The sequence below is a fragment of the Amblyomma mixtum genome, chromosome 9, assembly GCF_055824585.1.
Source record: "Amblyomma mixtum isolate Tamu chromosome 9, ASM5582458v1, whole genome shotgun sequence".
Classification (NCBI taxonomy): domain Eukaryota; kingdom Metazoa; phylum Arthropoda; class Arachnida; order Ixodida; family Ixodidae; genus Amblyomma; species Amblyomma mixtum.
In genome coordinates this window covers 54,018,767-54,033,011 of record NC_143020.1, presented here as the reverse complement: position 1 = coordinate 54,033,011, position 14,245 = coordinate 54,018,767, and positions in this window count along the sequence as shown.

Below are 14,245 nucleotides of genomic sequence, written 5' to 3'. Positions count from 1 at the left end.
GCTTCTGCCATTTTTTTTACGCTACCGCGTTCCTATACCAAATGGATATTCCTTGCCTGGAGGATGAACTGCTTGTGTCTGCATTGAAGAGCCTGGTAACACGCCACCACCAACAACACACCACTGACTGCGCTCGATGTGAAATGGCCCTAATGTCTGACCGCTTCGTCGCTTTCTGTGGGGAAGTTCGCTCAGAAATTGCCAAAGAGGAGGCGCCTAAACATGCGCTGAGCGCTCATTCTTCGATCGCAAACACAGCATCGGAGGACAACGATAACGGCGCAAAAAACATCGAACTGTGAAGGAAATTAAGGGCTTTCTGCTCCTGTGCTCTAAATTGCGATGTTTTTTTTCCTAAAATTTCTCCCCCATCGCCCATGTGAGGAACCTTTTTCATGGCGGCAATGACATGTCAGGTTAGTCACGTTCCTACGACGACGCGTTCACCACATTGCTCCTTCTGCTGATCTCGTCTCCCTTCTTACGATATTTAGGCTCAACTGCTTCCACCCAAACTCACACCGATGTCAGTGGCACTGGCCTAGGCGCGGTACTTATGCAACCCAAACCAAAATTTGACGAGAATGACGTTTCCTACGGGCGCAACTACTCTTTCCCAGAGCAATAACGCTTAGCCATCGTTCGGGCGATCGGCATGTTTCACCCTTACATTTCACGACCGCCGTTTCGTCATGACCACCATTCAGTCTGCTGGTTGTCCACCTTGAAAGACCAACAGGCCACTTCGTTCTGTGTAGCCTGCACCAGCGGGAATATGACATCCGCGTCATTTTTCGCTGTGGTCGAAGTCATAATCACGCCGACGCTCTGTCCCACTCTCTGCTACCGCTTGATGGTGTGTGCTGTTTACAAGTTGATCGAGCTTCGTTGTCGTTTACTATGGACAACATCGGAAGTGGGCGACAAACGTATTACCTCCTCTTGTATATTTCTCTCGAATGCCTCGGTAACACCCTTGTCTCGCGCTGTGCGCCGCCAGGCTGCTAACTTCGCCATTCGTGATGGACTCCTGTACCGCTAAAATTTCATCTCTGACGGCTGTAAATGGCGGCTTGTGATTGCTGCCCAGTTATGGTCAGAAATTTGAGCCTTATTTCCCAATGACACGCCGTACTCTCACGCAGGCGCCTCTAAAACATACAGGCGGGTTCCTCTCCGCTATTATCCGGGAGGCATGTTTACTAACGTGAGCAAGTGCGTCCCCTGGAGCCGTAACTGCCAGCGCCGCAAGCCCGGTATTGACCAGTCAGTCGGACCGAAGTAGTCACTGCCTTGCCCTTCCAGGACGTTTGACCGCTTTGAGATGGGCCCCTACGGATCGCCTTCATACATTGTTGCGGGAAAGCGCTGGATTGTCGTGGCCGTGGACCTACGGAAACTTTACGCCGAAACTGCGGCTCTCCGGCCTATGACGCCGCATGTTGCATGTTTCACCTTGCATCAACCGGGGCCTTCCTCCTCGGAGCGAAGGCCCTATTTAATCCCTGCCAATGATGAACGCTTTGCCCAGACGAAGACAAGTCCTCTTGTCTAAACGTTGGCTCAAGCAACCTGAGTTTTTCCCCTCCCTTGTTCATTTTATGATCGCCAAGGACCATCTACCACACCCTCTCTCTACCATGGACTTGCATCACTTAGTTCATCATGGAGCAACCCGCGAACCGATGACCGACCTGGAAAGCATCTTTCTCGCGAAAGCCGTGAAATCTAACCGCTTGAAGGCGGCTGCAGATAACCGCTTACTTTAATTTACATATCCTGCGCAAAATCCATCCAGCAGCTCAAAGGGCCGCCTCTCCGCACTTCGATCAGGTGGGTACGCTACTATGTCACACCTCGTGGGGCTGCCTACGCAGCGCGGCAGTCTCCAATATACAAATCCCATCACAGGAACCGTAGGAGAATAAGCTCGTACCAGTCACCAGAGAAGGCTTCGCTCGACTCAAAAAACATTTTTCATGCATTCTTTCAAACACATGTAACAATATAACATAACTCACCGTACTGCTAGGACCTACCATCTGCAGACTAACAGATTGACGCATAAGTTTAACCATTTGCTCACGGCAGGAAAAACTGCAGTAAACAATTTCCACTCATAAATTTTGATTTATTGCACCACATAATAGAATAGCTGGATATGCCTTATCTTTACTGACATTGAAAAAAAAACGGAGTATTCATTGATTACGAAGAAAAAGATGAGAAAATTTCAGGCTCTCACAAACACTACCAAAAATATGAAATTAATTTCTTCACGAAACACTACAAGAAAAAAAAGTGGAGGGAACAACACTTAAGCTCCGCGTAAGGGCATGACGGAATATTGTAATAAGATTATTATCATATATGCAGAAGGCCATCCTCTATTTCACATTCATAGATCCCTGGGAGTCCTCATAACCCTCCTGGCGCAGTGGGGAAGCGGTTAAGCAATGCGCCATCGCCCTGGGATGACAGGTGCTCCCAGCGGTGGGCCTTGTGCGGCCCAGGTTGCTCTTCCTGGGTGACCAATCATAAATTTAACGGCCCCCTGCCACAGTAGGCAGGTTGTGATGACGCAGCAAGATTATGTGACGTAGGTGGCCCACCTGCCTACTAGGTTGCTCTCTGTGCGCCGCCTGCCAGAGTCATGGTCGTGATTTTTTGCTCACAACGCTGACCCGAACGCCGAATTTTTTAAGTAACGCTACCTTTAACAGTATCGCGTTAAAAAATAAGGATATTCATTGTATGCGTTACTTACGTTACTATGTCAGAAACGTGTATTCAGGTGACAGAAATCGTTATGACAACCTTTGAAATGGGTAAAAAAAACTAATTCTCACGCGAAACGCTTTGGTCTACTCCACAGAGCATTGCAAAGGTCGATCCCAGGCAGCCTCGGTGAAAGCTCGATCCGCTGCACTACTGCGGGCACAGGATCGTACAGAACAAGACTAGTACTTTCGGAGAGGTTCGGAAAGTAGAGAATCTCTTCGGCAACGGCGGAAATCAGTTACAGGTGGGCACCTGCCGGCAGTCTAGGCGGCAGGTGCAGTTTACTCTGTCCGAACTAAAATCAGTTGAATGGACGTCATATTCTCGCACAAAGTGTCGCTTGCATCAGCAAAGTGAAGTTTCAATTCTATGAAATCACGAGGACACCGCCTATGTTGAGCAGTGGAGCGCTAAGTGAGAATGCGACTTCGGGTGCCGTGCTCGCCATGATAGGCTCTGCATTGATAGGTATCGCTAGAAGTTTAAAAATAATCCCTTATACGGCTGATAAAAAAAAGTGTCCGAAACTGAAGTGCAGTACTTTTTCGGCATACTCGAAAGCATTACTTGACCCGACCATGCAGACTTATCCATTTTGCGCGGTAGTTCAAACTGAACAATTTTCGCATGCCCGGTAAGGAAAGAGTTAATCGCACCTTAGGGGACATGCTGTATCTGTAGAGAGGGCAAATAGTTTCTCTGGAACACGTTCTGGGTGTGTTTCGGCCTGAACACGCTGCTTATATATCGATAACTTTTGGTTAAAAATTGTCTGCATGTAAGCATGTGCAGTTAAGCTCATGTGATGCCATCGTCATTTTTTGCTTTTCTGGTCGCAGAAGCTTTGGGAGCTGCGGAACACACAGTTAGGTCGTTCTAGGCGTGTTTGCCTTCTGTACGTGGCTTCCAATTATTCAAACTGCGTTATGCTCCTACCCATCGTCACCTACGCCTTTTAACACCGCCACGCGGACCACCCCTGGTTTCCAACCGTTTTTTCATCTCTACGGGCAAAGACCTTCCTCTCTGCCGGTACTATTCATCCTTAATGGCCAGATGCGTCCGAGTCTAAAACCGTCTCCAAAGCTTCCAGGCACACTGAGAAGCGCCATCACCTCTCTCGTCGTTCACATCCAACGAGCAGGAAAGAAGAAGTGGCTTATGGCTTATGGGGGTTTAACGTCCAAAAGCTGGCCAGGCTATGAGGGAAGCCGTCGTGAAGGGCGCCGGAAATTTCGAACACCTGGGGTTCTTTAACGTGCACTGACATCGCACTGCACACGGGCCTCCAGAATTCGCCTCGATGGAAATTCGGCCGCTGCGCCCGAGATGGAACCCGCGTCTTTCGGGTCAGCAGCCGAACGCCATAACCACTGAGCTAACGTGGCGGCTAGGAAGGTAAGAAGTCTCGCTTCAACACCAAACACACTCCTGATATTTTTCTGCCCAACTCCCTCGTTTGATTTCGCGTGCCTTCTACCACACTTGACCTTTCTTCAGAACTGCTTCCAAAGTGTCAAAGGAATTCCCCGGCCTGGAGGGGATTTCCCCGATTACTACATTATCGAACCGGTGACGCCCGCGACGTAACTGCCAGGCTATACATGTGTCCAGCCTCGAGCTGCACTATGACCCGTGTGTCTTGTTATCTCCCTCACTCACCACGATGTCATCCCTAGCAATAGCGAATGGTCACTAAGAGGAAAATGGGCAGCGGTGGCATCCGCCCCGCTAGTGCGCGGTGGGAGACTCAGGCGTAGTCTGCAAGAGCTGGGACTGCCATTTCGCCAGCTCTTCATCCGTCTCTTCCCTGCAAATAAACGTCGTTATTCGTTTATTTATTGATTTATTTATTCAGAGTGTCCCGAATGGCCGTCGTTGCGAGAATAATACACAGGGAAGCATAAGCATATATGGATGCATAAAAATGGAAGAAGGATAAGAAAAAAATACACAGTGGAAGCACCAAAAGGAACACTAAAATGCAAACGTACAAGAATAAATGACAGCTATGTGGCACGAATAGAAAAATAGAGATCAGGTCTAAAGAAAACCACATGATAATAAGGAGGGTGAAAATGAAAGATGAAGGTGCCAGCTTATGGTTGAGGTTGTAACGAACGGGCATCTAAAACCAAGCTGGCACGAGGCAAGCAAAGGAGCCCATTAAAAAAAATCCTTAAATCCTGAAGGTTCATGACAAAGTATAAAAAGATATTATTTAAATCGTAGTGTCTGAGTGCACAAGCCCTTCGAATTTAGCTGGGTTCGTTTCTGTCACCCTGTGTGGAGATAAGTAGTTCCTCTCAGCGGTTGTACGCGGTACAAAATAACCTTGGGAAGTGATATGCGCGATAGATGATGCGTTAAACATTTCAGAGAATGCCGTGGCGCCTAACAATGACTGGAGGTGCGTAAATACGTCTCGATAAAGGAATAAGGGTGATACAAGTTACCAAAAAAATGCTTGCTCTGCTATGAATGTAGTGCTGGTTCATCCGCGTGTAAGGCCGCCGCTCATTTACAGCTGCGACCGTTTGCAGGACCCCTGCTCCCCCGGAAGCGGCTATTCACTGTAAATGAGAGCCCCCCAAAACCACAGTGCAGATGGGAAGTTGGGCATGGTCTTTTGACGCACCGCCGCCAACTTCACGAGGCCCCCCTTACGCTGTAGCCTATCGTCGGAAAGGGACCCGATGTCACACAGCTGCCCTCGCTGCCGCGGGGCCTAACGGAGACGTCTTTGAAGGAGGGTGATTAAGAGCGCTGGCTGAAGCAATTACGGCGTATCTTTGACTCACTGGACGAATGCGTGGGAACTAAGCCCGTTCCTCATTCTTATCCGCCGAGCGTCCCACCGTCTATGCTGTACCGGCTTTGTGGCCCTTTACGTTTCCCTTTGTTGCTGACGACGACACGCACTGATGGCGGGTGGGAACGCATGAGTGTTAAGAACTTGACTTGCAACGTCAGTAGAGAGGAGGAGCGGCGGTGTTCTTGAGACAAGTAGGAAGAACAGCCCTGATGGTAGTGGGTACGGATGCACTTACCAGAGAGAGAGTGATGCATTTGTTTTTTATTCTGTTTGTGTTGTTAGCGAGACCCCGGGTTCGAGGCATAACACAACACACGGTGTAGGTCCCACTTGGTATAATATGTTTGACTGGGGAATTGATGCTTGAGGCGGGTCCCTGAAACTGACCGCCGCTTTTTTTTTTAATCAAGGTTTTAAAAATCCAAGTGAACGAATGCAATTCAGTCCAGCCTGAGCTGGGGCTCCATGCTTGGCATGTAACGCAATTCTTAGACTCCTACCAGCAAGGTCGATGAGTAAAGTACAGCAAAGTTTGTTCTCTTTGTAAGTTATTCCTGCTTCTTCCGGTTTTACTCTCTGTACATGTATGCTGTAAATATATGCTCTGCTGTGATCATCTGCAAGCACACCTCCTGGTCTTCTTCAACGCCGAACTACACTAGAAGAAGTGTTTGGAAACCTTCTTCAGAGAAACGAACAGATCAGAAATTCAGCTCGCCCCTCGTTTGGACGGTCACTGTGTAGCTGAGTTTCTTTTATATACTCAATAATTCTCCTTTTGCGACTTGTCGCGGGAAACTCCATCTGTTTATTTTCCGTGACACTCGCGCTTCGTGAACCATAGGCCACTAATGTTTCCTGGCGATACCGACCATTAACGGCCCCCTTCATTCCCGGTCTCCAATCCACGTCGCCAGACGTTTGCGCCCTGTTTTGGAGCCACACAGATCTGCGCACCTGGCGCAGATGGTCTGAAACAAAGTGCGTGACATTCGATGTTCCACGTTTGTCCCGTATACCGGCACTCGTCATAAAACCCACATGCAATTGAGCACGTTCCCTTCTTTTAGCCATATAAAAGTGCTGCGCGTCACGACACATGCATTATTCAGGTAAATTGGATAGATGAACGGATCGCTTTCAGGGATAGGATCAATTGCAGGGATATAGGACAGACCTATGTCCAGCAGTGGACGCAGTTAGGTTGATGATGACGATAACTAACCATCAACATATTAGCGCGGATAGCAGCGTCGTGTTGTAAACACCAGGAAAACCTTTTTGTTCCTTATATACAGCTTGTTTTTCAATAAATATCTGCCAGTTCGGGTTATACCTTAATAACACCGTTCCGGGGAACGCTACAAAACATGATATGCTCGGTTCTCTTTACCCTGCCTTCAAACAGAACTGGGGTGTTGCATCTGTCGGCAGCTCTGCGAATAGTCCCTCGTTCGCGTCATTCAGTTTTCTGGCGAACCGACGATGCCGCGAGCCGCATAACACCGCTGCGGAACGGATCAGGAAATCCGGACTGCAAGTTTTCACTAATCGCAGATCCAGTTCCGTTTACCGGCTGCAGAGTACTCGAAGCGTTCAGCGGTAGCAGTAGCGCTTTTCAGTGGCGCGCCAAGAATAGCAAGTGATGGACTACTTTCGTCGTAAGTGCAATGCATGATTTGCCTCGTACAGCTTACTTTACGAACTCATGTGCATGGTCGTCCGACTGTATACAAATAAGGGAATCAATTCTGAAGGTTAGAGAGGTGATTTGTACTTCAGTATAATCAAATCAGATGGTGATAATGGGGATGATTATTGCAAGAGCACGATCTCATTTGCCGTCGTTATTTTCAAGGTGGAAAATTTACACAGCTAACAAACATAAGGTAATACTTCATTAATGAACTAAAGTCCCCAGTAAGTCCAGAGTGCAATGTTGCAAGGCTGAATGTCAACATGCGCACTTTACCTTATGTGATCGAGCTTCAAAAGACTACGTGTAATGACCAACTTTCTTAAAAATTTGCAACAAAGTGTTACTTCAACAGTGTCCTGAAATTTTCTGTCCAAATTCCTTTTTTTGAACGCTGGATACGAAATCTCATTGCCACGCGTCGGTTCCATCTACAAGACCGTGGCGTACATTCAAACCTTAATATTTGGAACATAAATATGTTGTGTGCTTGGTTCATTCTAAGCTCAGTTTTCCTAGTTTACCTACAAGTAGTTCAGCCAAAAAAGATTTCTTGTAATTTCTTGGTACAATGTAAACGTACACTTAAGTTCGAGCGAATATCTGCACGAAGTTACTGCCGTTTTTGTTCCATGCATACATACAAAGTTAAGTTTTAAGTGCACACCTTGAGGCTACAAGCTTAATGACCGCTAATTAGTTACGGCAGCTTTAACAAAAAAAGACAAATTATTGGAAGATATTAGTTTAGTTTCTTCAAAGTTTTCAAGACGCAATAGTTTCCTTGTGCAATGCTCAAATATTTCAGATCGGCTCGAATTGCGCACGAAACGAAAATTCTGCCTCACAGAAAGCCTACTTAAAACAATTCCAACACTTTTATACATACTCGAACAGTAACCCTCGTAGTTACTACAATTCGAACATAGAAGATTAGGTAACAGATTAAGTCATGATCACAAACCCCTCTCGCCTTTGTCAGCTGTATACATTACTTATAACAAGCTATTCTGTGTTATTAAGTGTACTTGACATGGAAGCAGAAATTAGCATTAATAACCTTAATTTTCTTGAGGGCTAGAGTTGTACACATCATAATTTTGTGAGAAGAGGGCTACGTCTTCCCTCGGTAAAAGCGATAGTAGCAGAGTAGAGAACTCTGCTATTATGTGAGAGGAAGTGAAAAGTTATTCCTCTTCTGTGCTTTAAATGTTTGTGCAACTACGGCTGGTCTCGAGTGCAGCGCGAGCTTTCTACTTGTTTCATTCAAACTGTAAAAGAACTGAGATTATCGTCAGGCATGCAGTTAAGTGTCCAATCCCAATATTTTTTTTTAATTACAGAACTTTTATTATATGTATGTAAAGCAAACCACCATTTTCAGTTCGTTAGATCGTAAGCTAAGCCAGGCAAAACAAATTGTGAGGTTTAATAGAGCTACCTTAGGTTACGATAAGTGGGCATTTTGTGAGTTCCATCATTACTTGAACTGTATTAGGAAAGTTCGTTCCCGCGAAGGTTTATACAAAGCGGGAAGATGGCTTTCGAAATGCAGAAAAATAAATTAGCTACACTGGCAGTCATCGCGTCTCAGCCATGCCTGTTCGTCAGTCAAACCCGTTTTTTTTCACACAGAGGCAGTTCCGAACAAACTTTTCCTTTTAAGGTGAGCGTGGTGGCGGTTACTGCGACTTAATTTTTGCGTTGTCAGCGGGTAAGATGGGCAGCCGCGAGATGCTAGTAAACGCTTCAAAATGGCTTTTCGCCGCACAGTTTATGTATTCGCCTATTGGGCGTCGCATGCTCTCATCACACTGTACGTCCAGCGTTAAGTTGATTTGAGTGCTGCTTCCAGTTTCCTTTCTAACCTATCCGTTCGCTGATTACATGATGCGCTTTTCTGAGAAGAACCATATTTTTGCTAAAGCCACTTCTGTGCAAAATTTCTCATACAAATGCTTCACGACACCCATTAATGTACGCACTCATTGAGCCCTGCCAGAACTGACAGAAAGCAAACTAAAGAGGCTGATAGTTTCGATATTTGGCTAAACTAAAGGGGTAGATCATGTTGACGTCTCTACCTAAAGAACAGATGCTGCTATGAACAGTCGAAGACGATGTGAGCGCGCGTGGAGTTAATCCATTGTTTCGGATCTTTCAGAAGGCAGATAAGAGAGCCTGATTACGCGCTGTTTGCATAAAGTGTAGGGTGTGAGATATCGAGGCTCGACTGTTACCACTCACGCTGGCTTGAATAGGAACGATTCGGCGCTCGTCTTTCGCGTGAACGGCGGTAGCAGGGGCAGAGTGGTGTGGTAATCAAATCAATGACTGGTCGCCCGATTAACAGGTTTCCATCGTTCTTCTTCCCACTAATAAATAATGTGGTCTTCTTACAGGCACGCAAGCTAAACCCATCCTCATCCGAACTCGGCAAGGACCAAGAAGCAAGGAACAAGGCGGTTCCTACATGATGAAACGCTTCCGAAAGTACGGCATTATTTGCAGAGTGTTAGGATGCCTTTTCATCGACGGCTTTTGGGACAGGACACTCGAGAAGGCCAGAGTCCGCAAGATTAGCTTCTACACTTTCTGCTCCGCAGCTTGGATTCTGCTCGCCACAGCAATGGCGGCGATTCTCATCGGCGACCTTTTCCTCTTCTCTCACAATCCTCGCTCCTTCACTAAATATTTGATGTTAATCATGAACAGCACCGCAGCCGTCCGGATTGTCCTCAATTTCATCTGCATGATGCTGGGTTCATCCGATTTACTACAGTTCCTTCGAGACTCGCAGGTCTACGAGCGGTCAATGTCTTTCGTCCCCATCAATGACGCCGGAAGCCGAAGGTTAAGACGGTGTGCCGGGCTGCGGAAATTTGCGAGTTTCACTCTGCTGGTTGTCGCCTTCGGTTTCGCCGTGAGGCTCCATGTGACAAGCAGGGAGCAAGGTTATGATGACTGGTGGAGTATGGGCATTAGGGTCGTAGCTTTTGTCACCACATTTGTTTTTTTGTTTTACGATTCGCTCATGTACGTCGTCCTGAGCTGTTCCTTGCACGTTCTTGTCGACTACTTGCGTGTCCAGGGTGCGACGCTTGACATCTGGTGGAAGGACAGCCAACGGAGACCCGACGTGTGGTCGCACTGTCAACTGGATCAGGTTAGGCTCGCTGTGTCCAGCATTAGAAGCCTTAAGAAGACAATCAATGAGATGTGGAACCCGGCCTTGGCCGTCTGGCCAGCAAGCTTGATACTGGTATTGTGCACAACTGTCTATGCCATTTCTGAAGGAAACCTTGGGCACCCTGAAGTTTGGCTTGGAATAGCGTATTCTTCCTATGCCTCGCTCAGTTTTACAGACCTCACCATCTTGGGTGAAGCTTTGGGAGAAGAGGTGAGCTGGATGTTTCAGTTCTTTTTGCGCATGCGCTAACGGTTCTTGCTTTTCTCGAATGCTGTTTAAAGCCTATTCTTACTTCTTCCAAGAGTCGGTGAGTCCCTGAATTGCTTCCAACGCAATGTACTTCACTGCTTAATTTAACAACGTTGTTATCCTTGTAAACTGCTTACGCCTTTTTTTTTATCACGAGAACGAATGCATTGTCGCCGATTTAAGTTTCGTGAGGAACGCATTATAATGCCGTGAATCTGGGTTTATTAAGGTATTTTTCAGCTAGCCTGCGTCAGTCTTTTTAACCTAACGACTAAACTTTGGTCGTCCGAGTCTGTCTTCAAGCTTGCGCGGAACTCAAACAAATAAGGGAAATGAATTGCGCAATAAAATAAAATAAAAGAGTAGCAATGAGTCGCAGCCCTGACATCTAGATTAATAGATTGCGAGTTAAACACTCTACCACTAATCCACGCGGGAGCATTCGTACGGTTTGGTGAAAGGGGTTTTATATATCGGGTGGTCTTTAATATAATGTCGTAGCTTACTACTGTATGCAAAGTAGCACGGGAATAATTAAGGGAGTAGGAATTAAGCGAGCAGCAAAATGGTGAGGGTTGAGTGAACGCGAAGAATTCCATGCTTGTGTCACGTAAAATTGGTGTGTCGTGTGATCTGGTAACATTAGTAGAGCATATTTTCGGGTAATATGCGAATGAGATGAAGTGGAGTCGTTGACGGGACCCTTTACGGCATCGGGTCATACATTTAAAAGCGCAGCTCAAGTTCCCGCTCCCCCCGCCTCTAAATATTTCCCCAATAAAAGATTCGGAACCGAAACTCTCCAACAGTTTCTTCCACGCTTTCGATTTTTCTGGTCTCTCCAGATATGTTCGCTACCAAAGCCATCAACCCAGCCCATTCTTATTCACTCATTTCACGCGACTATAAGAAATAGATTGGCACTAGAAGCATAGAGACCCGGTGAAGACCGCAGACTTAAGATTGCAAAGTTTTCTACTGATTGGTAAGCGCTCGTGAATGGTTCGTTTCAGGCACAGAAGCTGAAAGACGCCGCACTGCTGGTGGGAATGGTCGGAACCACGGACTCTCATCGGCAGGATGTAAGCGAGTCGGTAAAACTATTTTCGTTCGATCCTAAAGGCAGCAGTTCTCTTATTTATCGCCTATTTTTTTCTCACCTCTTTACTGTCCGGCAGATTCAGTACTTGCACGAAACCATAGAACCTGAGAGTATGCTCCTGACAGGTGCCGGATTCTACCGACTGAACAAGGCCCTTCTTGTTTCTGTAAGTGGATTACGAAAATCCAACATCTAATTACGATGCAGAATCATTCCGTTGCAAAATGTTCCAGCGCTTCAAATCCATGATTCTGTGCTATCAAAGGCTCTGCAATAACTATCCCAAACATTCTTCAGTGCTTCGTGCAATAAAGAACATTTGAAGGAGGAAATATCCACATAGTGAACCGTAAGAACACGAAGCTAATATGGCAGTGAATTGGGTGGCGAGATGGATCTAAGGTACCTGCTGGCACAAGCCAACTAACTACAAGTGGTGCAGGACAGACCGGTTCGAGATAAGTGGCTGGCGCGCTACCCGGCAGTAGACATATTCAGTGGAATGATCGGGATGATGCATAGCGAAGATAGATAAAGAGGCATAGTATACAGAGGGACAAGTACAGCATAGGAACAATTCTGCCCGTGCGCAAAATTTGCGCCCGCTTACTCCACCCGTGTTTTCTTTTCCGTGGTTTCGTTTGTGTTCTGCTGGCTACCGTTGTCCAAAGAGTCCTAAATAGTGCATAATAGTGAATACTCGAATCATGGATAACAATTAGAGAATACTCAATATGGTTACATTTAGAGCTAAAGGCAGGTCGACTGCTGCGTTTTTTTTTATAAGTAAACCTTTAATCAAACGTCGACAGAAAAGGAAGAACGCAGCCGCCATGCTCTATCAAGAAATAAATTATAATCAGCCACAATGTCATTTTAAGTGAAGTGACTGATTCCTGGGTGATGTTTTGAACTCATTCTAAAGATACAATTTAGTAAAAACAGAAACTCATACAGGCTTAGTAGAAGCTTGCAAATGTTTACGGCAATACATTCGTTCGCGGTTGCAACACGACCTAGACGGCACACGGTAACACTTGGGCCAGCGAATTGTGGTCGAGAGATGTTATCGAGCCCATTTATAAAACCTGATGAACTGGTTTCTTGAGCAATAGATATTCTGCCGAGACGCGAACTGATTTCACTTCAACAAGCATTCCCTACAACAGCTCACTACTCGTTGCTCGCAGGTGGCTGGTTCCATCATTACGTACTCCGTCATCTTGATTCAAACGGGTGACGCACTGTCAGAGCACTTGGATGCCGAAAGCCTGGGCCCAACAACTTCGTAAATGCAAACTGGACAGCTCTGCGTTGTATGAGTGCCGTAATATTATCAATAAAGTTGCCCCGGAAGAACTAGGCTACAGGAGGAATTCTCCTGGGGCAGGCTGTAGGACACTATGATATGCCAGTGGCTGCTCCTGGTATCTCTTGTGCATGCCGTCATCGCACTCGCTGTTTGGGTGGCTAGACGACGGCTGTTGTGACGCCAGCTTTTTGGGACCATTTGTATGCCTCAACGACGATCGACAACGGAATTTCGTCTAATGGGGTGTGTATGGTTTTCGCCTTAAAATGAAACGCCCGTGGATGCCTTTGTAATTCGACTTGTATTATTTCATTGTTTAAGCTTATTTCCAGCTTCATCGTCCGTTTTTGTTTCACGGCGGAAAGCGATGTCCTGCACGCTGTTTTTCTTCTTAGCTGTCGATGAAAATTATCTTTCAACGGTTGCTTAAAAATTTTTCTTATTTGCTCCTTCGAATGATAAAGATTTAATAAATATTTTTGTCATCATCAAGCTCTTTGTATATTCTCACCTTTTCCAGAAATCTGATGTCTGTTGCCGTGAAGCCTCCAGCGTAAGCGAGAGGACTTTACTTTGCACCTTCCCTATATGTAACCATGCGAAAAAATAAGCGGTTATGACGACACACTTCTTTATCCGACGTTCACTGAGCGCACCAGGAGCCGTCTGCGGCGGCTGTTTTGCCTTTATGTCCGGTAGTAGTCGTTTTGGTTGTCACTGACTTGATCTTTAGTGCTTCTACTTCTAAGCCAATGTCCCTGGTCTTCCTAGTTCCCCAGGTGACGAACCCTCCGGAACAAAAAATGTCACTGGCGGCACGGCCAACACTGTTCCATGAGCTCGGCCTCTCCAGGCTGAATGAACACTTGCAGAAGCAGGCCGAGTTGGCTTCTGTACGGCTCCTTGGTTTTAGGACAAGAATATAGTCATCCACCAGTCATATCGCACTCAGCTTCTCTCGACGGACCGACTTCCCCTTATGCTTGCCGTACTGCTTCGCCATTTCGACCACTCAAAGCCCGAGACAGTGTTTGCGGGTGTACCAAATTGTACAGCCCCTTTCGCACACAGAGGCAAACTGGAAGCGCTTGACGACCGCG